The following is a 23644-nucleotide window of genomic DNA, read 5'->3' as shown; positions in this document are numbered from 1 at the left end:
TTCACAGCTGAATTTAGTCAGTTTTTCTGTTCAGATTCAGTTCAGTTCAGTTCAGTTGCTCAGTTGTGTCCGACTGTTTGCAACCCCATGGACTGCAGCACACCAGGTTTCCCTGTCCATCACCAACTCCCAGAGCCTACTCAAACTCATGTCCATCGGGTTGGTGATGCCATCCAACCATCTCATCCTCTGTCATCTCCTTCTCCTCCCACCTTTGATCTTTCCCAGCATCAGGGTCCTTTCTAATGAGTCGGTTCTTCTCATTAGGTGGCCAAAGTATTGGAGTTTCAGCTTCAACTTCAGTCCTTCAATGAACATTCAGGACTGGTTTCCTTTAGGATTGATTGGTTGAATCTCCTTGCAGTCCAAGGGACTCTCAAGAATCTTCTCCAACACCTCAGTTCAAAAGCATCAGTTCTTTGGTGCTCAGCTTTCTTTATAGTCCAAGTTTCACATCCATACATAACTACCGGAAAAACCATAGCTTTGACTAGATGGACTTTTGTCGGCAAAGGAATGTCTCTGCTTTTTAATAGGCTCTCTAGGTTGGTCATAGCTTTTCTTCCAAGGAGCAAGCGTCTTTTAATTTCATGACTGCAGTCACCATCTGCAGTGATTTTGGAGCCCAAGAAAATAAAGTTTGTCACTGTTTCCATTGTTTCCCCATCTTTGCCTTAGCTTGTTGTGAATCAGCAGCCATTCATTCTTTCAACAAACTTTCACTGATGCTTGCATTGGGGTAGATGCTGCAGGAAAAAAAAAACAACATATTAAGTGTGAAAGATAAAACAAGTTCATATGAGGTTAAATGGTAAGGATTTTCCTACATTTCTTAGAGAAAAAACGGTTATTATTTGAGCTATATACTCTCTGTTAAGATTCTTTATCTTTTTGTGATTTGAAGCCAGTAAATTATCTTCTAATAAAACCAAGTCTTGTCTCAACATTATTTCACTATTTTTATTCCTCTCAGAGTCACACTCTCAGAGCCTAAAACTAAATAAATAAAAAGACTCTAGACATGAATAAATAAATTTGAAGAAAAAACTGAAACGATAGCTCACAGTATCAACATTGTACCTCTTTAAGATCCTGACACTAAAACCAGAATGCTTTTTTTTTTTTTTGAGTAAAAACTAGAGTCTTTCTGTAGGTGGTACAAGTGGTCAGAGTATGAAGAAATCTGGACTGGTTCTTACAAAGTGGTAACATTACTGGTTAGGCAAAAAAGAAAACGTATTTGCAAAGCAGCCCCAATATCAAAAGTGTTCACTTTGCTGACTTTTTCTTCCTCAAACTGATACTTCATGCTAATTTAACCTCATTTCTTCATCAGTAGACCTATTCAGGAAAAGAGAGTCAACTTCAGAAACTCTGTGGGAAGTGAACAATAGGATTGGGGTAGGAGGTGATGAAGCTGTTCCTTTTGCCAGCCAGTCCTGAACCCAGTCAGGAGTGGAGATTAGAGTTTCTCAGGGTGGAGGGGCAGGAAGAACATAATTCAACAATTTTCCTTTACAAGAATTACACTGGTAGAAAGTGAGAGGTGTTGATGGTACTCTGTCAACAGGCAGTGTTTTAATGAGTTATCCATTACTTTCTCTCTCTTCCTTCAAACCTTTTAACACCCACAGCTCATAAGAAGCAAAACAAACTGATTTCTATGTTCTTATTTCTCTTAACCATTTACCCATCCTGTGTCTGGGCTCTTGGACTCTGGAAGGGGGAGAAGGAAAGAAAGAGGTGAGGCCTAGACCCATCAACTTTCAGTTTCTGATGATAGAGAACTGGCTGTGTGTAGCTCAGACCAATGTATGTGCACGCACAGACATGGAGCACTGGGTAAAAACAATCCACCTGTTGACAAGTTTTCAGTTAAATGCTGGTTCTTACAAGAAATGAAACTTCAAACATAAAGAAGCTTCTCGTGTGTTTTATCTTCAACATTTGAAAGTTAATTTTACAAATCATAATAATATAGTAGAATGTAATGCTTTGCTCTGATTTTTGTTACTTTAAAATTTCACCAACATGAACATAAAGCTTCAATATTTTGGCCAACTGATGCGAAGAGCCGACTCTTTGGGAAAGACCCTGATGCTGGGAAAGATTGAGGGTAAAAGGAGAAGCGGGTAGCAGAGGATGAGATGATTAGATAACATTACTGACTCAGTGGACATGAATTTAAGCAAACTCCAGGAGACAGTGAAGGACAAGGGTGCCTGGTGTGCTGCAGTCCATGAGATATCAAAGAATCGGACACGACTTAGCAGCTGAGCAAACAAACAACAATGTGAACATATGAGTAATTGCCTTTTTTCAATTAAACTGTATCTGAAGAATATGTCTTCCTGACAATTTTTAAAAGAAAATGAATAATATGATGAAGAAGAATGGCCATTCAGATCCAAAACACATGCTTTTTATAAAATATGCTAGTCCTTCCAACTTTGCTAGTGTCTTTTTGATGCAAAGAAAAAAACTTGTTAAAATAACTTTACTCTTTTAATTAAAAATTCATAAAAAGTGGTGGTAGAGAATAATCTTTAATAAATGCTCTCTTGTTCTCATTTACCATCTACCAATTCCCTTCTGCTGCTAACAGTTAAGCGAAAAAAAAGTTGTGAACACCCATTAGGTGCACTGTCCCAGTGAGGGAAATACAGCTATGAAAAAAACCAAAATGCCTACCTTCACTGTCTGTGAGGATGCCAACCGAAATTCTCCAGATTGTGTTTATACAGGTAAAGAAATTATGAAAACTGTGAATTATCTTAGGTTCTGTTTTCTGACTTTATCCCTTCAATATCCTAGAAACTCCATAAAATCTGATTCCCAATTACTGGCATTGCTGCTGCTAATAGTCCAGATTCTGCTGGTTTCATTTCCTCTGAGAATTGATACAATAAAAGGAGGGGGAAATAGAAAAGCAGAGGGCACCACTCCACTTAATTTAGAGCGATCCTTTAAGTGGGCAATAAAGACGAGGTTTCATTAGAAGGAACTTGTCAGGAGGTATTTGATGGCGGGCAGGGAACTGGAGGCCAGAGTCAGGCATAAATAAAGGAGACTTTTACAGCTGGAGGGTACATGATGGAGGAGAAAGGAATAAAAATAAGAGGCAGAAATAGCCATACAAACTTTCAGCAAAGAAGAGAGCAAGAAAGAAAAGGAGAAGCAGATGGAGGTCAGTGGAGGACACTGAACATATGAGAAAATTACATTTGGGGACTTCCTTGGGGATCCAGGGGTTAAGCCTTTGTGTTTCCACTGCCAGGATCATGGGTTCCAGCCCTGGTTGGGGAACTAAGATCTCACATGCTGCATGGAGCAGCCAAAAAAAAAAAAAAAAATGACGTTTGTAGTTGAAGTCACAATAAAAGAAAGGAGGAATGATACAGCTACTGCTCTCTGGCATCCTCTTATCAGATCTGGTCTAAGTGCTCCCATTCAAGATCCGCATTGAATATTCCTCCAGCATTCACCATGTACCACCATTGTTCTGAGTTCAGTACATACTTACAGGAGTCATCTTGTTTAACCCTCACAACCGCCTATAAAGGTAAGTACCGTTATTATGGCTGTTTTACAAAGAAGGTGACACAGCTCCAAGTGGCAGGGCTGGGATTCCGGTGCAGACAGCCTGGATCTAGAACTGTGGTCACTGTATTTGGACTCAGATCACATCCAGCAAGCAGATCCAAGAGAGAATAAACTGATGGGTAGTCATTCAATCAATTCAGTCATTTTATTGTATTATGTTCTAAGGGCAGGAAGGTTTTTGTTGTTCTCTTTTTTCTGGAAAATTCCTTGTCATCTATAACTATAAAGGAAAATATCAGCAAAACAACAGAGTGGTTATTGGCTTTGCTTTAGAGCTAATGTTTCTTCAGAACTCTTCATAGCCAGCAACCCAGGCAACGGGAAACCTACATGCTCTTACAGGCCAGGGAGGTTTATTAGCCCAGAGCTGGTACAAGTTGAGTCTCCTAGTACAGTCAACCTGAAACTGTGCTGGGGAATCCCCAAGGCTGAAACAGAGCTCTTTTGCTCAAACCTTCTTCTCCTTCAATCCCCAGGCCATTGAGATGCTGGACTCCTGGATTCTATCAATTCATATCGCCCAAGGGATTTCTCCAGGGAAGTTCCACACACATTTCTCACTGCTCTCAGTGTTTGTCTGAATATGCAAGACCTCGACACACAACCCACCTCCAGACAACGGCCTCTCTGCTCTGAGACTTTAACCACTCAGTCACTGCTGCTACTTCAAAACCACTGAGGGCCTAAGAAGAGAAAGGGAGTGCTATTAGCATCATTAGGGCTCTCTCAACCATGGAATGCTTGCCAGACTGCAATAGAAGATGCCTTCTCTTCCCACCTCCTTCCAGTCATATTCTATACATGATAAGTGATTCCTGAGTAGTAAGGGAGAGGCATCACATTTGGTGATGTTAAATGGAGAATTCAGAAGGAAATGTGACTAATGGAGTGTGGCCATAGCCTACTCCTCTCTTTTCCTACCTAAAAGTCCTTGAAAGATCCCCCTGGATTTGCCTCTGTTGCTGGAGCGGAGAGAAAAACCCGAGGATGCAGAACCAACACTCTATGGAAAGGCTGACATCTTGGAAGCCTACATCTTTGGACCAAACGTTCTCTGAAGGTAAATAGGAATGATCTTGTCTAAAACAAGGGCAATCTTTGGACTCTCTGTCTTTGGCTTCCCAGGCTGGGCTCTTGGTCAAGGACTGCAGTTATTTAAGCTGGCAGATCCCCAGTCAACATTAAAAAAAAAAAAGACAATCAGCCTTATGTTCTTTTCAGAAACAGTGAACCAACTGGTATCCTGAGTGCCTCCCCAACACCAGAGGCTACTTCATTCTGCTTTACAATAGTCTAATGCATGTCCTTAAGAGAGCGGTGTTGTTTCAATATCTTCTATGAGTGATTATCAATACCATGAAATCTTCGAGAACTATGGAACTGAAAGAGATCCTAATGAAACAATTTTCCGTACTATGTACAGAGTGCTTTGGACTAGAACAGCTCTAAATATCCTTTCAACTGTACAAGTCTATGATTATGTATCTGTGATATGTCCATACACATGAAAAGAAGCCATAAAGTATTGAGCTGAATTTTTTTTTAGCAAACATTCTAAATGTGTATGTAACCCATTTTTCTAAGGAATCATCATAACAGAGTGTGAACATGAAAGCACTTTTAATCTTGTCCACCACTCTATAGTAAACATGGGCCATTGTTTCAGGCCCTAGATTAAAACTCAAGCAGGTCCCATAGGTGTTCCAGGCCCAAGAACAGCCTGTCATTTTAAAAGTTCAGAACAGTTTAACATCGAAACTCCAACCTAATTCTTATCTAAATTTCTAGATCAAGTTGTCTTCAGGTTTGAGAGCCTGCAACTGAAAACTAGGTGTTATTGGCTTCTTCTCTCCTCCTTTATCCACATTTTCTCCAACTCCCTAGCAAGGTTTTAGATCCCTTGGGGACAGAGTCAGGGAGAGAGAGTGGAGGCAGGAACAAAGAAACAGTCTAGCAAGACTGATAGAGTTGGGCTCCGGCCTCTGCCCTCTGGGTGCTAGCTGTGGTACAGCTGCCTCTTTCCCCAATGGGACTTCTTAAAGGTTATCTCACTCTGTCTCCATTGCTGTATCTCCCTACCTGCCCCAAGATTCTGATCACCTGCCTTTCTCTCAGGGTCCTTTCTCTACCCTAGAAAGCTCTCTTGGACAGGATCCATTTACCTTGTTCCATTTGGGCTGCTATAGCAAAGCATCACAGACTAGGTGGCTTATAGACAACAAAAATTTCTCACAATGCTGGGGGCTGGAGATCTGAGATCAGGGTGCCAGCATGGTTGGGTGAGGGCCCGCTTCTGGGTTGCAGACTAGTGACCTCCCACTGGTCCTCACATGGTGGAAGGGCCCAGGGAGCTCTGTGGGGTTTCTTTTACAAGAGCACTAATTCCAGGCATGAGAGCTTCAGTCTCCTAACCTAATCACTAATTACCTCCAAAAGGCCCCACTCACTAATACCATCACCCCTGACTAGGTCATGGGAGTAGAGCCCTCATGAATGGCTTTAGTGCTCTTATAAAAGGATCCCAGAGAGTTCCTTTGTACCATCCACCATGTGAGAACATAGGAAGAAGACAGCCATCTCTATCCAGGAAGCTGGCACCCCCCAGACACAAAAACTGTTGGCACCTTGATCTTGAACTTCCCAGCCTCAGACCCGTGAGGAACAAATTTCTATTCTTATAAACCACCCTGCCTCTGGTACTCTTTTACAGCAGCCCAAGTGAACTAAGAGACCTTTTCTCCCCAGTGTGAATGGTGGTTTAAAGAAGGATTAAATAATGCAATTTCTTCTCTATGAAGAAGAAATGGAATAACTTAATCCAGGAATGCCTGGCTCTTTCTATGAGGTCTTTGCAAAATATTCTATGACAAATGTGGTAAAGACTTGTAGGATGGCAGCTGCAAGTTCAGAAATGCAAGATACATTGTTTTTTTCAGCCTCTGCCAGATATGCTCAAAAGCTCAGACATGTAAACATCTGTTTGCTTAGTAAACCAACAAAAATTCTACTCACTCATAAGTAATGACATCATTGGTCCCCACAATGACCTCCTTTTCCCCGGTACATATTAGCAATTGCATGCCTACAAACAAACCAAAAGATAGATTATTAGCTCACTATTCATTTAATTATTAGAGATGGGAAATACATGATCCAACTCAACAAGTTAAAAGACAAGCTCTAAACAAGCACATTTTTAAGCAGTGATGATTTGACATTAACATTCCCAGGCATCTAAAGAATGACTATATGCATGTGGTCAAAATATATCATGGATGAATCCATCACCCTGAGGTCAGTGTTCCTTCAAGCCAGTGATTAGTCCTTGGGGGTTTTATGCACCAATCTCTACAAGAATGATCTCAGTTTTAATCACCACTGGAATAAAAGAAAAGAAAAATGAAAGTGAGTTTATTTAAATGTCATTTCAATGGAAGAATAAGGAAGTGGTTTGGCTTCTTTCCTTACCCCTGGAAAATTGCATGACACATAGTAAGTGCTCAACGAATGTTATTCTTGATGACGAAGGAAGCGTGAGGACAATCATCTTAGTGTTCTCAGGACAGACAGTGTCATTGAAGCACTCTTGTCCACAAGCACTGGTTGGAATCACAGTCATTTATTCAGCAACTATTTGTGCCAGCACTGGGCAAGGTGTTGGAAATGGTCCAGTTAAGGAGACACGGGGCTGCCCTCAAAGTGCTTGGAACAATGAGGGAAACAAGCAAGGAGACAGGCACTGACAATAGAGTGCAGTGAAAGTTTTGGTGGAGGGATTCTATTGCCTCCGGGAGCACCTGAAAATCAGAAAAGGCTTTAACTAGGGACTTACATCTCTAACCTGGGATCTAAGAAATAAGCTTGAGTTAGCCAGGAAGAGGAGAAGGAAAGGGAATCTCAGGAACTGCACAAAGGCTAGGAGTTGAGAAAGGGCATCCAGGATACTGGAAACAGTTCAGTATGATGGGGTGGGGGTAGGGATGATGAGGCAAGAGACCAGGGAGGCTCACAAAGAACACAAGATGAAGGTCTTTGAAGGGCATCCGCGGAAATCTGGACTTTGTCCTAACATCGGCAGGATAATGAGGCATCATCAAAATGGTGTAAAGTAGGGAGAGCAGGTTGCATATGCCCTGATGCGAATGCACAGAAAGAGCTCCCAGTTGCAATATGAAGAACAGAAGGAAGAGGACAAAAATGGAGTCAGGGAGACTAGTTAGGAGTTTGCTGCATTAACCAGGTGAGAGATATAGTAACTCAAATGAACACAAAGGCATTGGGGATAGAGAGAAATAAATGGATTTTAAATATTCAAGACATAAAATGAATGGGTCTTGGTGATTGAGTGGATGTGGGGTACGTGGAGGGAGGAGCTGAGGGTGACATCAGGATTCTGACTGGGACGACTCATAGATGATGTCACTATTTACTAAGAAAGGGAGCACAGGGTGGGGTGGGGAGGGGTGGGGTATTGGGGACAGGCTCAAGGGTGGAGATGATGAGCTCAGTTTAGGAAGTTCCCAGTCTAAAATGCCAGTAGGATATCCATGTGGAGATGATGGCACACTACTGAATTTTCTGTGGCTTCTATGATGAACAGATAAACAGAAATGGAACCCACAAAGGATTCTAAGAAATTATAGTGAAAAAGATGAATATCACTAAGCCAAAGGAAGACAGTTTCAAGGAGATAGTGGCCACTAGTATCAAATGATGCTTAAAGCTCAAATCAGATGATGTCAGGGGAAAAAACCTTAAACTTTAGCAACAGTGTTATTAGTGATCTTAGTAGGAGAAGTAGCAGAGGAATATTGGAACAGAGTCCAGATTTCAAGAATTTCAGAGTGGAGGATAAGGAAGTGGTGATGGTGAGTACAAACACCTGTTTCAATACACTTGACTGAAGCCAGAGAGACCCAAATAAGGAAGTAAACTTCCCCAGCGGTAAAGAACCCTCCTGCCAATGCAGGATATGCAGGTTTGATCCCTGGGTCAGGAAGATCCCCTGAAGAAGGAAATGTCAACACACTCCAATATTCTTGCCTGGGAAACCCCATGGACAAAGGAGCCTGGCAGGGTATAGTCCATGGGGTCTCAAAAGAGTTGGACACAACTTAGCGACTAAACGACAAGGAAGTAGGTGAATGTTTTAAAATATAGGTTTCATTATTATTCCAGTAATGTGAGACCAACAGATCAGGAGATGAGTACCATCAAAAAGACAGTTTGTTATTCATTGTTTTCAAGAGGTGGGGCACCAGGCCTCACAGAGTCTTACAGGGAAGCCCCAGGAGGAAGAAAGAGAGGGAAAATATAGACAGGAGATTTGATTATGGTTTTTACAGGAAAGAAAAGCAACACAGGGTAAGGTTTAGGATTGGTTAATTGAAAAAATTTTAGTAGGCTCTCATAGAAGCTGTTTCCTCTGGTATCTGGCCCTGGGGTGATTAGGGAAGGAGGATAATGGGCCAAGTGTAAGGAGCCTGTGAAAACCAGAAAAGGAGGTGGTTGGGGTATGGGCTCAGGAATTGGTTACTTTGCATAGAAAAAGTACACTCTCAGGTGAGTAGTGTTATATCTTTAGGAATTAGGTATCCCTGTAGGGTTGGGGGAGGGGCAGGGAAAGCCTTCCTTGGTCAGCAAGACTTCAAATGCCAGAGTATCAAAAATATAGAAGTATCTGGCATGATGTAACATACCACTGAATGACCTCTTTGCTAACACCCTTTATATTTCAATAAATTTGTCTAGATCTCAAAAAAATATATATAGAATTATGAAAATATCGTCAATACATTGGAAAGGAATGTAGAAGCCATGGAAGATATTATTTTTAGGCTAGGAGAAATAACTTTAAACAACTTGGGCTTGTTTAAACACTGATGAAAGGAATCGGTATCAAGTGAGGCAGCAGGAGAGAGGAGGGATCTGCCGTGGAGCCAAGTCTATCAGACTGCAAGAGAAATATAGAGCCTTACAATGACCTTGGCAATGAGCAATCACTTCAACTATGATGGAAGGAAAGGAGGAAGATAAGCATCCTTGCAGATGTGTGGCAAGATTTTGAGGGAGTTTCTCTCTAGTGGCTTTTATTTTCTCTTACAAAGTAGAAGAAAGATTCCCCAACAGATTATACACAGGACTTCCCTGGTGGCTCAGTGGTAAAGAATCTGTCTGCCAATGCAGGAGAGCTGGATTTGATCCCTGGGTCCAGAAGATCCCCTGGAAAAGGAAATGGCAACCCACTCCAGGATTCTTGCCTGGGAAATCCTGTGGACAGGGGAGCCTAGCAGGCTATAGTCTGTAGCCCACCAGGCTCCTCTGTCAATGGGATTGAAAAAGAGTTGGACAGGATTTAGCAACTTAGGGCTTCCCTTGTGGTTCAGCTGGTAAAGAGTCTGCCTGCAATGCGGGAAACCTGGGTTCAATCTCTGGGCTAGGAAGATCCCCTGGAGAAGGGAAAGGCTACCCACTCCAGTACTCTGGCCTGGATAATTCCATGGACCTATGCAGTCCATGAGGTCGAACAGAGTTGGACATGACTGAGCAACTTTCACTTAGCGACTAAACAACAACCTCTGTGTGTGTGTGTGTGTGTGTGTGTGTGTGTGTGTGTGTGTGCTCGTGTGCGTGTGTATTGGGAGAGAGAGAGATGCCAACTTTACAGTCAAAATTTTTCTCTGATAGTGATTTCACTTACAACTAGAAAACAAGACAAAACAAAACTTGCCATTAAGTGCTTCTCTTTCCTTCCTTTAACAGGTAGGTCTTATGTCCTAGCCACAGCTGTAGGCCCAGGAGATGCCTTCCAAGCTCCAGGGAGCAGCGTGGGGACCAGCACAGCTATTGATGACTTCTGGGCACCAGCTCAGATCATAGGAATGATTGCTGTGTGCCCAGTGAGCCTTCAGTCACTGGAACATTGGGGAAGGACAGAGAAGGGAGGGTTTTCTGAAGCCCAAGAAGCTCTGGTGGCCCAGGAAACAATTATTGAAGAAGTGGGAGGCTGACCTCTGAGAAGCAGAGGCTAAAGAGCAGGGAGAAAGAACCTAAAGATAGAAGTCCAGAAAGGGCAAGTGTAATTCACATAGACAACCAACTCAACTTCCTGAAACTCACACTGCAGATTATCCAGAACTTGAAGACACTATAACTCCAACCACTCTCTCCCTCCCTCTTCCACCAACACCTTTTTTGTTTTTGTTTGTTTTACAAAATCTTTAGACTATTTTCTATATTCATTGTCTTCAAATAAAGTATTAATCTGCTTTAAAGCTCAAGTGACGATTTCCAGTTACTTAGTTGGCTTCCTAATGTACTTCCAGAAAGCCGAAGCTGTTTGAGACTCCGAGGCCCCACTTCCCACTGTGGCTTCACACAGGAAGGGGAATTCCCACCCCACATGGCTGACACCAGAAAGCGGTAGGGCCCTCTGCATGCCCAGGTGATCCAGATCCATCCCTGATTGTGCATTAGGAAGATCCTCACATAAAAGCGATTTTCAAGGATCCAGCTTTCCTTGCTGTTCTCAGCAATCTGCTTTCCAAATCAACCATGTAGCAAAGTAGAGGCCAAGTGACCTGCCAAAAAACCCAGGCCTCCCACTGGATCTTGAGGAGGGAACACAGAAGTTTCTACCGCTCCTGCCCTCTCTCCCTACTCTGGGGATCAAGTTGGTATTGTACCACAAAGAGGGGAGTCCTTGAGGGGTCACCTGATCTCTCACCAGCACCCTCCCCCCGCTCTCCCTAAGCTGTTGCAAAAGAGACAGGCTCAGATCCGCCTTAATGAAACCTCTAGAGAAAAAGATTTCATAAACTTCCGCAGTGCCTATTTCAAAACCAAATAATGTTCTGATTTTGCCAGAGAGTGGAATGTGTCTGTGTGTTGGGGGGCAGGGAAGGGAGCACCACAGCAAAAAGGGAAAACAGGAAACAGAGTTAGGAAAAGGAAAAGCCAGGAAATGAAAAGGTTTAACTATAATCTCCCAGTTGAGAATTTTGTGTAAAAGTACAGCTCTTTGCAACCCCATGGACTGTAGCCCACCAGGCTCCTCTGTCAATGGAATTTTCCAGGCAAGAATACTGGAGTGGGTTGCTATTTCCCTCTCCAGGGGATCTTCCTGACCCAGGGGTTGAACTCAGATCTCTTGCATCTCCTGCATTGGCAAGTGGGTTCTTTACCAGCTGAGCCCCCAAGGAAGCCTGTGAAATTATAAGGTCCTCTTGTTTCTCCCCTTCGGTATCAGGCATTTTACCATGTTCAGGAAGAATAAAACAGAACCTACTCCACCACTACAAATGTAGTTGTTGGAGAGTTTTTTCCTTGTTAAAAAAATAAATAAGCAACTAGAAATTCCACGGAGCCAAAGTAAACATATTCATATCAGGCTGGTTGGAACTGTCCCTCCAGGGTTTCCAGCCCACACTCTCTGCTGCCATGACTGTCCTCCTCCACTTCTCTCTTCCCCTAAAGAGGGATCAACACTTTCAGGAATCCTCTGTATGCCTGAATTTTCATGTTCTCTGACTGCCTGTGGCCTAGGACTTCCAATTTAAACTCACAGCTGTTCCCAGCCTCCCCACCAACTTCATTCTTTCTCCCTACTCCAAGCTGCCCACCACCTCCCACATCCACCCATCCCTCTGAAATGGAAAGTAGATCCTGTTCTTCCCGGGTGATTTGCTGGAGCATCTCAGCCAAGACAACTGTCTATTGACTTTACAGCAGAGACTAAATCCCGTCACGTTTCTCCATCAAATCAGTGGAAATCTGTTGCCAGCAGGAGTCAGTGGGAATGATTTTCTGCCTGGAGACAGACTATCTGGGGCAAGAGAGTGGTGGTGGACCTGACATCACTTAGAAAACAGGCTCTTTTCCTGGGATGAATTTAAGAGGTTTATTGACTTCACGGAAAAGGAAATGGCAACCCATTCCAATTTTCTTGCCTGGGAAACCCCATGGATAGAGGAACCTGGAGGGCTACAATTCATGGGGTCATAAGAGTTTGACATGACTTAGCAACTAAACAGCATTGACTTCATGGAAGTTGAAGGAGAGCTTGTTGTTCAGTCACTCAGTCGTGTCTGACTCTCCGCAACCCCATGAACTGCAGCACGCCAGGCTTCTCTGTCCTTCACTATATCCTGGAGTTTGCTCAAATTCATGTTCATTGAGACAGTCATGCTATCTAACCATCTCATCCTCTGCTGCCCTCTTCTCCTTTTGCCTTAAATCTTTCCCAACATCAGGGTCTTTTCCAATGATTTGGCTCTTCCCATCAGATGGCCAAAGTATTGGAGCTTCAGAATCAGTCCTTCCAATGAATATTCAGGGTTGATTTCCTTTAGGATTGACTGGTTTGATCTCCTTGCAGTCCAAGGGACTCTCAAGAGTTTTCTCCAGCACCACAATTTGAAAGCATCAGTTCTTTGATGTTCAGCTTTCTTTATAATCCAATTCTCACATCTGTACGTGACTACTGGAAAAATCATAGCTTTGACTATATGGATCTTTGTCGGCAATGTAATTGTCTCTGCTTTTTAATATGCTGTCTAGGTTTGTCATAATTTTTCTTCCAACGAGCAAATGTCTTTTAATTTCATGGCTGTGGTCACCATTTGCAGTGATTTTGGAGCCAAAGAAAATAATATCTGTCACTCCTTCCACTATTTCTCCTTCTATTTGCCATAAAGTGATGGGATCAGATGCCATGATCTTAGTTTTTTGACAGTTGAGTTTTAAGCTAGGTTTTTCACTCTCCTCTTTCACCCTCATCAAGAGACTCTTTTGTTCCTGTTCACTTTCTGCCATTAGCATGGTATCATCTGCATATCTTAGGTTGTTGATATTTCTCCTGGCAATCTTGATTCCAGCTTGTGATTCATTCAGCCTGGCATTTTGCATGATATACTCTATATAAAAGTTAAATAAATAGGATGACAACATACAGCCTTGTCGTACTCCCTTCCCAATTTTGAACCAGTCAGTTGAAGCCCCTTCATGGATCATAGCCTTGTCATGGTGAAGGAGCTTGAGTAACTCAATAAAGCTATGAGCCATGCCACTCAGGGCAACCCAAGATGGATGGGTCATAGTAGAGAGTTCTGACAGAATGTGGTCTACTGGAGGACAGAATGACAAACCACTCCAGTGTTCATGTCTGGAGAACCCCCTGAATGGCACTAAAAGGAGAAAGTTTAACTTCATTCAAAATGGTGGCTGCTGGTTGCTGCTACTGATAATGAAAAGATTCATTCATGGGGACTCAAGAGTCCTAAGTTCAAAGACTTCCTCCCCAGCATGTTTTATGGGTGCCAGGGTCTCGTGTGGTTGTTGCTGGCAGTGATGGGAGAGCTGTGCAGGCCCCTGCTTTGTTGGAAGGCTCACACTAGCTGACAGCAAGGACAGGAAAGGGACATCCAAGCAGAAGGTGTGAGAGCACAGGGTAAGTCTTCAGTCTTGATGCCTCAAGGATTTGTGCTGAGATGATGAGAACAAAGAAGAGGATAGAATGGGAGGCCCCTGACATGGAGGAGACTCCTGCAGTGGTGCCTGTGGTTCTTCCTTAGGTCAGCTCACCTTGGAAGTCTGGCAAAATTAAACAATACCAAGAAAGTGGGACTTTTGATAGAATTGACTGGATTTCTTCAACAAGTCAATAAACCTGGGAAAGAGGGGAAGAGACTGTTGAAAGTTAAAAGAGATTTACTAACATAATAGCTGTCTCCAATTGGTTGGTCAAGGACCTACCAAGGTATACCCAGAGTGGATTCTAGTTTAAATAAACCATTCATAAGAAATCTTCTGGGGACAATGGTGACATTTTGGAACTATTTATTAGGTATGATAATATGAATATGTGTGAAAATGGTATTATGGTTCTGTCAGAAAATGTCATTATTTTCAGAGATATATGAGTATTTAGGGGTAAAATGTTATTAAATCTGAAATTCACTTTGAAATAGTTGAGCAAAAAAAAGCAGGTGAAGTAAAATATGGCAAGGTGTAAGCAATTAGTAAAACGGTAAATCTAGATAAATGCGTATTCACTGTGTACTGTTCTATTTTTCTGTTTATATGAAAATGTATAATAGTGTAAAAATGTGAGAGCTGAGAAAAATAAGAAGAGAAAAACTCCCCAGGCAGGTTAATTATCCCCAAAACACTACTTGCAGGAACTGTGTGTAAGGTGAATAAAACACAGTTGTTGAGGTAACAGCTCAGGGTGAAAGGCAGACAAGTAGACAGACCAGGTCCCATACAGATCAATGTATAAGGCAGGTGTCATGTGAGCAAGAGAGGATTATGGTCTCAGGTGGGTGGGAATTGGGAATTGGCATTTGAGGGGGTGGGGTCCTTCTAAAGGAAACTACACTTGGGCTGAGGCTTGATAAATGGAAGGCTTACTGGGCAGTCCTATAACTGGCCCACCTCGCTTATCAAGAAGAAAGCACACTCAGATTTGGCGGACAAGAGTTGTGAGACTGGGCGGAAAGCACGGTATGGGGAAGGAAATTGTCAGAGGAAATGGCTTTTTAAGCCCATTCACGGCAATATGCCCCTAAGAAGGGGAATGAAAGTTTAACTGAGGGTCTCTGGGTAGTGCGTCAAGAAAACCATTTCTCAACGAAGTCAGAAATGGGTCACAACAAGGCAAGACAGCTTTAAGGAGACACGGAGATTATTAGGCAGCCCCAAACCTCGAGGCAAGGGCTGGTAGCCTTCCCCTGCAAGTTTTCCTCAACCATGCTGGTGTCCTGCTTTTCTGACTAGAGGCCCTGTGCTCAAAGTCTAGAAGTCTGTTCTGCTTTCAGAGGGCTCCAAAGTAGACCTCTACCCCTGCCTGGGGTTCCAGGATACAAATATTCTCAAATAACACTTAATCTTCCTTAAATTTAACTATCCACTCGTGGTTACATGATAAATACAAATATTTATTTGTCTAAATATTTAAAAACACACACACAAAAAACAAAACCCAGCACAGCACAGTAGAAGCAATAGAACCACATTCAGAGGGAAGGTACCATGCACCACACTCTGAGAAGCCCTCGGAATGGAGACCCATCCAGCGGAGGCAGGCTGCAGGGTTCTGGTGCTCACCCACAGATGGAATCACTGCACTCTGTAAACTGACTTTTTTCATCTCACTTTCTCTAGTGCTCATTGATTTGATTTTTTCAAAAGTTAAATATGCTGATGACAAAATTCCAGACAGAATTTTTAAAGAGCTCATTTTCATTAGTCCATTTTCTGTTTTGTAAGATCTCATTAGGATTTCTACAACTACTCACATGGAGCTAAGATATTTTTTAATAATAAAACACCAATTGAGTATTGTGTGCTTACTGTTCACCAGCCACTTGCTAAGCATAATTGAGCGTTAAAAATAGAGTCTTTGCTCTCCAGGAGTGGACAGCAAAGTTGAAAGAGAAGACTCTAGAATGCTGAATTGCAGAGAATAATGCAGGATGATTTGCTAGCTGATACCTTGTTGGTTTGTGAGGAGAAGTGTTGAGGCTTTCTGAGAGGAGTGAAACATAGGTCAGGGAGAGCTTTGTGAGGGTGGGTGGGACTGAGCTGGGAGGCAAGAGCCTCAACCAGACCATCCTGGCTAACTCTGGCCTCTGCCGCTTATGAGCTGTGTGACTTTCTAAGTCTCAGTTTCACTTCTGTTAAATGTGGATAATAATAACACATGCCTCATAGGGCTCAGTGAGGATTAAATACGATTGTGTGTGTTTGTGTAAGGGCCTGGTATACAGAAAGCACTCAGTAAATGCCAATAGTAGTAGTAGTATGACCGAGGTCCTGAAGGATTAGTGGGATTTAGACAAGAGGGTAAAGGAGAGAGACAGTAGAGTCCAGGCTTGGAGGCCATCTGGAGTGAAGATAGCAGGAAGGAAGTACCGTAGTGATGAAACTGCTGTGAATTCTGATCCTGGTTCTCCTACTTTTCTTGTGATGTGGGGCAAGTTCACTCTGTGCTTCAGTTTCCTCATCTATTAATAAAAATGATAATAATAGTTACCACATAGGGTTGTGGTGAGGATAAAATGAAATAATATATTTTAAATGCTCAGCACAATAACTTGGAAGGCAAACAGAAGAGACTGGGTGAGCCTGCTGGATTCTGGGGGAAAGATTAGGGAACAAGAAAGGAAAGAAGAATTACTTTTGGTATTTCTCACTGTTCTTCAATTTCTTGTGCATTTTTTAGTGGGTGGAGATGACCAATTTAAAAAAAAATGTAATCTCAAAAAGCATATACAGGGATCTCCCTGGCAGTCCAGTGGTTAAGATTCTGTGCTTCCATTGTAGGGGGTACAGATTCCATCCCTGGTCAGGGAAGTAGGATCCCACATGGTGTGATAAAAACAAAAAACCTGATTTAAAAAAAAAGCATATACAAAAATAAATCAGTACAGAGGCTGGTACGTAGTAAATACTAAAAAAGGGAACCAATGTTATTATTGCTATAATAATTGTTATTATTGCTACATGTATTCCACATGGAATAAGACCATGTTCTTGTTCATCCTGCTAAAAAGAAAGAGTGCAGAATAATTTCAAGATATATTCTGAATCTACAATATTTTAAAAAATAAGATTCACAGAACAAATGCCAAAATCATGTTTAGACTTCTGAAGGAAACCAACGGTTTTCAAGTACTTAAAGTATTTTGGCAGCTTACATTTAGATAAGAACGATTAATTGCCCTCATCGCAACTTTGTGATTGCCAGGAGAAATATCAATAACCTCAAATACGTAGATGACACCACCCTTATGGCAGAAAGCAAAGAAGAACCAAAGAGCCTCTTGATGAAAGTGAAAGAGGAGAGTGAAAAAGTTTGACTTAAAACTCAACATTCAGAAAACTAAGATCATGGCATTTGGTCCCATCACTTCATGGCAAATAGGTGGGAAAACCATGGAAACAGTGAGAGACTTTATTTTGGGGGGCTCCAAAATCACTGCAAATGGTGACTGCAGCCATGAAATTAAAAGATGCTTGCTCCTTGGAAGAAAAGCTATGACCAACCTAGACAGCATATTAAAAAGCAGAGACGTTACTTTACCAACAAAGGTCCGTCTAGTCAAACCTATGGTTTTTCTAGTAGTCATGTATGGGTGTGAGAGAAAGCTGAGTGCTAAAGAATTGATGCTCTTGAACTGTAGTGTTGAAGAAGACTCTTGAGAGTCCCTTGGACTGCCAGGAGATCCAACCAGTCAATCCTAAAGGAAACCAGTCCTGAATATTCATTGGAAGGACTGATGCTGAAGCTGAAATTCCAGTACTTTGGCCACCTGATGCAAAGAACCAAATCATTGGAAAAGACCCTGATGTTGGGAAAGATTGAAGGCGGGAGGAGAAGGGGACAACAGAGGATGAGATGGTTGGATGGCATCACCGACACGATGGACATGAGTTTGAGTAGGCTCTGGGAGTTGGTGATGGACAGGGAAGCCAGGCATGCTGCAGTCCATGGGGTCGCAAAGAGTCGGACACGACTGAGTGACTGAACTGAACTGATCACAATTTTTTTTTTCATTTAGGCATTTAAGCCATCCCAGGAGGATTTCTAGTTTTCTCAGCTATTTTATGGTTAAGGAATAGGTCTTAAAATAGTAAATTTATGTTAACTCTAAAAATGAATGTATTCTTTAAGTTTTTATCCAGATCAGACCCCTTCAACACTAGTCTGTGTATACTGAGAGTTCATGTGGTTGTATACTTCAGAACAGTCTGTGTCTCTTCTCCAGACTTTGAGCTTGAATTTCTTTCTGCTTTCTTTCTTTTCTTTTTTTTCCTTCATGTACATTGTTTCCCATTTCATTCCTTTTCAGAGTCTCCTATAAAATTCATTGGTCAGTAAGTTTGATATGTTCCCGTTGGCAGCCCTGTGGCTGCCTAATCAAAGGTGTCAGTTCTAAAAGGGTTCCCCAATTTCTGCGAAGACCCACGGACCAGAAGATTCACTCTCAGCCCTGAGAACCTCAGGCTTTGCTTTCCAGCCCGGGCTCAGAGCCCTACCTCCCCTGAGTACTCACATTCATCGAGGAGTTGCTCATCACACACCACCTCCCAGGGACCTGAACTGGATCACTTCCATGAAGCAGCTGCCAGGGGCTCAGTTACCGCAAGGATCCACGGCCATGTAGGAGGAATCTTCCTGTGTTAAACTGACTGCTGACTTCTAAAAAAAATCTGACCACATTTCATTTTTGTGTTAATCATCAGAGGGCCTTGCCTTCCTTCAGATAAACTCAACCTATGACTTTTTCCTCTTACTACAGGAAATCTATTGTGTGGCAAATATGCTAACACTGCCTAAATCCTAGAGTAAAATTACAAGAAGTGAAAGGAAACTCAGCAAAACTGGCGTAATTTTAAAAATAATTCTAGTTTTTCTTCAAGTCATAGGCAATATTTTTCTAGAAGTAGGTTTTACTTTTCGCTTTTCAGATTGGAGACTGTTTTTCCATCTGACTTTTCCACATTCAAATTCATTTGCTACAAAACTGAAGTCAACATTCTCACAGCTCCTCAGTGGCAACTTACAGCTTTTCATCCAAGAAACAAAAGTAAAATTGATTTGAAGAGAGGACAAGATGTACACAAAACACATTCAGAGATATCAGACTTTCCCAGCTTCCTGCTGTTTGCCTCACAGAGCAGAGCCAATCTCACATTCCTCCTCTTTGGCCCAAAAAACTCCTCTGGAAATTCTCTCACATGACAGCCAAAGAGCCATATTTAGAGCTATGAGTGAGGGCAAAGGATCACTTTAAAAAGAATGAGTCTGGGAGCTATTATTTTTTCCAGATGGATATGAAGTCATTTTTTAAAAAATAAAGGCATTGATTTTTTGGGGGTCTTGTCAATAACAGTTCAAAGTTTGCATTATCAGAGGAAGGAAGAAGCTTAATATTTTAGGAAAAGATGATGGACTTAGTGATGGGAACCAAGGACAGGATTTTCTTTCAAGCCATAAATTAATGTCAGTTAAGCTGCAGGGTCCCTTACTTGCAGAAGCTCCTGCGAGTGCTGGGGGTTACTTGATGGTGGAAAAGGGAGGAAACGTTTCTATGTAAGCGTTTCTGGTAAACTGCCTAATTTCAGAAAGAACGAACTGAAATCTCCACAGCTCTAGTCATTTGTTATGATTTATTTTCTCTTTCTCTTTATTTATTTTTATGCCCATTTTTTCATAATTTTATGTTCTTTACCTTAACAAGAGTGCCCAAAGTTGTATAAACTTCAGTATCCACAGAGTCTGACTCCACTGTTGCAAAAGAATGGATAATATTTAATTACAATTTATTGCCTAGTGTCAGTTTGCAGTAATTTTAATTAGTGGCTCCTTTTTAATTTTAAAAACAATTATAGTACACCCTTTCCCTCATTCAGGCAAGACATGAAATATGAATTTGAGAAGTGTGTGTGTAAGTGTGTGTGTGTGTATGTGTGCGCGCACGTTGCATACCATAGGTTGGAGAAAGAACAATGATATTAGGGCTCTGAAGGCAGGACTTTCTCCTTCTTCTAGAAAAATGGACTATTAATGTTTTTTCCTCACTGAGACATTGAAATTTCCAATACTGGCAATATTTGGTGGCTTTTCGCAGTTGTGAACATGTACTGATATTTCAAAGAGCCCACCACTACCACCACCCACATTTCCCCTGAGTACAACTTACTGGACTAAAAGATTCTATCATTGCATCTCCTAAAAAATATGGGCTTTCCAAGTGACACTTGTGGTAAAGAACCTGCCTGCCCACGTAGGAGATATAAGAGATGTGGGTTTGATCTTGGGTCCGGAAGATCCCCTGGAGAAGGAAATGGCAACCCAGTCCAGTATTTTTCCCTGGAGAATCCATGTCAGCAGCTCACACTGTCCTATCCAGGAGACTCTCCAAAGAATTTGTCTGGTCTTAGTACCAAGAATGATTTCCTTATTTTGGGCCACTGGCTTTTTTTTATCTTATCAACTATGTAAACTGTATAACCAGTCACACCTCCCACTTTGAGTTGGTTGCTGGTCAGCCTGAAGTTAAATCTGCACCCAGGTCATGACTAATAATTATGGTGTGCATTTTTAGCCACATTCCTGGCTCTGTTTTATGTTGTCCTTCTTATTTTATTTCTAATTATTATTCATGCTGTACTGTTTATATATCCTTTCTCAAAAGAGTAGCAATATGAATTAATAAAACATTATTTCCAAAATATTCTGTTAATAGTTTTATCATAGCCACAAGGATTTGTAGCAAAAATTCTCTACTTATCACATCAAAAACTAAAAGGATTTTGAAGGAGGAATATTTAGCTGTGAAGCAGCCTTCTTGATGCTTCCCACTTACTCTCTCCACACTCACACTTCTGCTTGCTTACCAAGAGTGTCAAGTATGCCTCTTCCATTATCCCAACAGTCTGTCACTCAATCTCAGGGAACACTAATGCTGACACCTGTTTCTATCCCATCTGTGCCTCTTAGAATTTATCCCACCCTCAATCTCTCCCCACTCCAATTCCTGATACAGAATGCTCTGAGAATGCTTATCAAGACACAGATTGTGCTCAGGGTATCAGTAAAATGCACTCAGGGCAGATGGATACAAACGAAATTTTAGGGAAGATTCTTAAGAGTCTGAAAAAGAGTGTGGAAGGCACTCTGTCCCTAGGGTGGGCATTACATATAATTCAGACAGGAAAGAGATCTGACTATGGGAGGAGGAGGCCCAACCTCACTGGACCCTTCTCAAGACTTGAGTTATCTTTGTGGAAACACTAGACCTACTGGAAGTAGCAGGCCAGGATTGATGTATGGAGAGACCCGAAGGTGGGAAAAGCTGCTGATTAGCAGAGACGGGGATTTAACTCTTGTCAGGACAGTCTTCCTCTGGACTAATCTGAATTTAATAGCCCCCATGCAAACTTCTAATCACTCAAAATTTCAGATTCAGGTCACAGTGAGAACAGAGTCTAACAGGAAGGCACTCACCATTACTGCAAAATTTTAGCTCTCATGTCTTTTTGCCCCATGCTGCTGCTGCTGCTAAGTCACTTCGGTTGTGTCCGACTCTGTGCGACCCCATAGACAGCAGCGCACCAGGCTCCTCTGTCTCTGGGATTCTCCAGACAAGAATACTGGAGTTGGTTGCCATTTCCTTCTCCAACGCAAGCATGCATGCTAAGTCGCTTCAGTCATGTCCGACTCTGTGCGACCCCACGGACAGCAGCCCACCAGGCTCCACTGTCCACGGGATTCTCCAGGCAAGAATACTGGAGTAGTTTGCCATTTCCTTCTCCTTTTTGCCCCATATGCCCTGCTTATGTAAGAATTCAGTCCCAAGGGTGTCTCCTGTAGCATCATCCACCTGTCTGACTTCACTCTCCTAGAAGCTCTCTCACTGATATCATTGTTTTCTTTTCTCTATTTCAGTCAGAGGTACATTTCTCAGACTTTTTCCCCTATTCCTAAAAAGAGGGGGTAGGTTAGCTCTGGGTAAATTTGAGATTCTGCGTGAATATTTTATTTCTACCCACAAATTGAGAGATGACTACTACTGAGTTATGTCACCTAGGAAAGGAAAGTCAACATTCAAAAATACTTTAAAACGAGATGGAAGGAGGCACTGAATGGTGTCGTAGTCAGCGTGGGCTGCTATAGCAAAGTATCATAAACTGGGTGGCTTATAAACAATATAACTTTGTTTCTCACAGTTCTTGAGGCTGGGAAGTCCAAGATCAAGGTGCCCGCAGATTTGGTGTCTGGTGAAAGCCCACATCCTGGCCCACAGACTCCCCACCTGAGGTTGCAGACATCCAAACTGTGAGAATGGCAGGCACTCTTTGTTGCTTCCCAACATTCATTCCCCCACATTTTTCTCTGCTAACAAAACTCTAGTTTTGTTCAAGTATTAGGTGACCATGTGTCTCAAACACTGGGTTTTTCCCCCTTCCAGGAGTGAATCCTGATTCATCTAGGCTGGTCATGGTATTCTGTTCAGGATTATAAAGCAATTGTTTATTGATATTGAGCATATTTTCAAGTGCTTATTGGTCATTTTTTATCTTCTCTGGAGAAACGTCTAAGTCTTTTCCCCATTTTTTGATAGGTTGTTTGGTTTTTTGTTTTCACATTGTAAGAATTCTTTATATCTCCTGCATATTAATCACTTATCAGACATGTGATTTACAGTTATTTTCACCAGTTCTGTGGGTTGCCTTTTCACTGACACAGAAGTTTTAATTCTGATGAATCCAGTATATCTAATTTTTTTCTGTGTAATATAGATGTACATAGTATAACTGCATGTAAATCTGCCATTATCTTAAATTTAAAAGTTCAGTCAATCAAATAAAATGTAAAAACCCTTCCTAGCTTGTGAGCCATACAAAAACAAACATCATTTGGCCGCAAAGCCATTGTCTGCCACCTCCTGCTATAGATAGAAGATAGAGCTGAAACTCTTTCCCTGTATTCAAAAACTCTGCCCTGTCCCTCATCTTGCTCCTAACCCACTGTTTCTGGGCTCAAGAACTTAAAATACTACAGCCACATACATTTCTGTGTATAAGACTATGTGTATAAACCTGATTCTATCTTATGTATTCCCAAAATCAAAGGACTTCAAAAACTAGCTACAATTTCACATTTAAGAAGCCAGTATTTCAGAGTTTTAAATGCCCCTGTAAAACTCTGCTCTTCCCGTTTATTTCTTCTCTTTGTGGCATCATGGCAGAGGATTTTAGGACGAGCACATTTGCACCCATCCACCCGACCTCCCTCCACTCCTGGGAACCCTTCCTCTGCATTCTCACACAGACTGCTCTTGACCTTCCACGGGCTCCTGAGGCAGCTTCTTCTATTGCCTAAAAGCTCTAATTGTTAGAAAGTCCTGATATCACCACATTCCAAGGAGAGCTTTCAATCCCTTTTTAAAATTAAGCACAGAGTCTGGTTTAAAGAAGATTTTCATAACAACAATGTTCTGGTTCTGAAACACGGAGATGGCTTTGCACAGTT

At 41.9% G+C, this 23644-nt stretch overlaps 1 long non-coding RNA gene across 1 annotated transcript; it reads left to right on the top strand.

The window, feature by feature from the left end:
• The first annotated feature begins 8073 nt into the window (after window positions 1-8073).
• LOC145516575 (uncharacterized) lies at window positions 8074-10883 on the top strand. The gene is made up of 2 exons (XR_014061508.1): window positions 8074-8471; window positions 10366-10883. It is a non-coding gene; the product is annotated as an uncharacterized LOC145516575 (long non-coding RNA).
• Window positions 10884-23644: the final 12761 nt, after the last annotated feature.

This window comes from Giraffa tippelskirchi, chromosome 8 (genome assembly GCF_054371585.1).
Source record: "Giraffa tippelskirchi isolate mGirTip1 chromosome 8, T2T-mGirTip1v1.2.pri, whole genome shotgun sequence".
In the NCBI taxonomy this organism is placed as follows: Eukaryota; Metazoa; Chordata; class Mammalia; order Artiodactyla; family Giraffidae; genus Giraffa; species Giraffa tippelskirchi.
The sequence above is the reverse complement of the archived record's forward strand: the minus strand, read 5'-3'. Positions and strand labels throughout refer to the sequence as shown.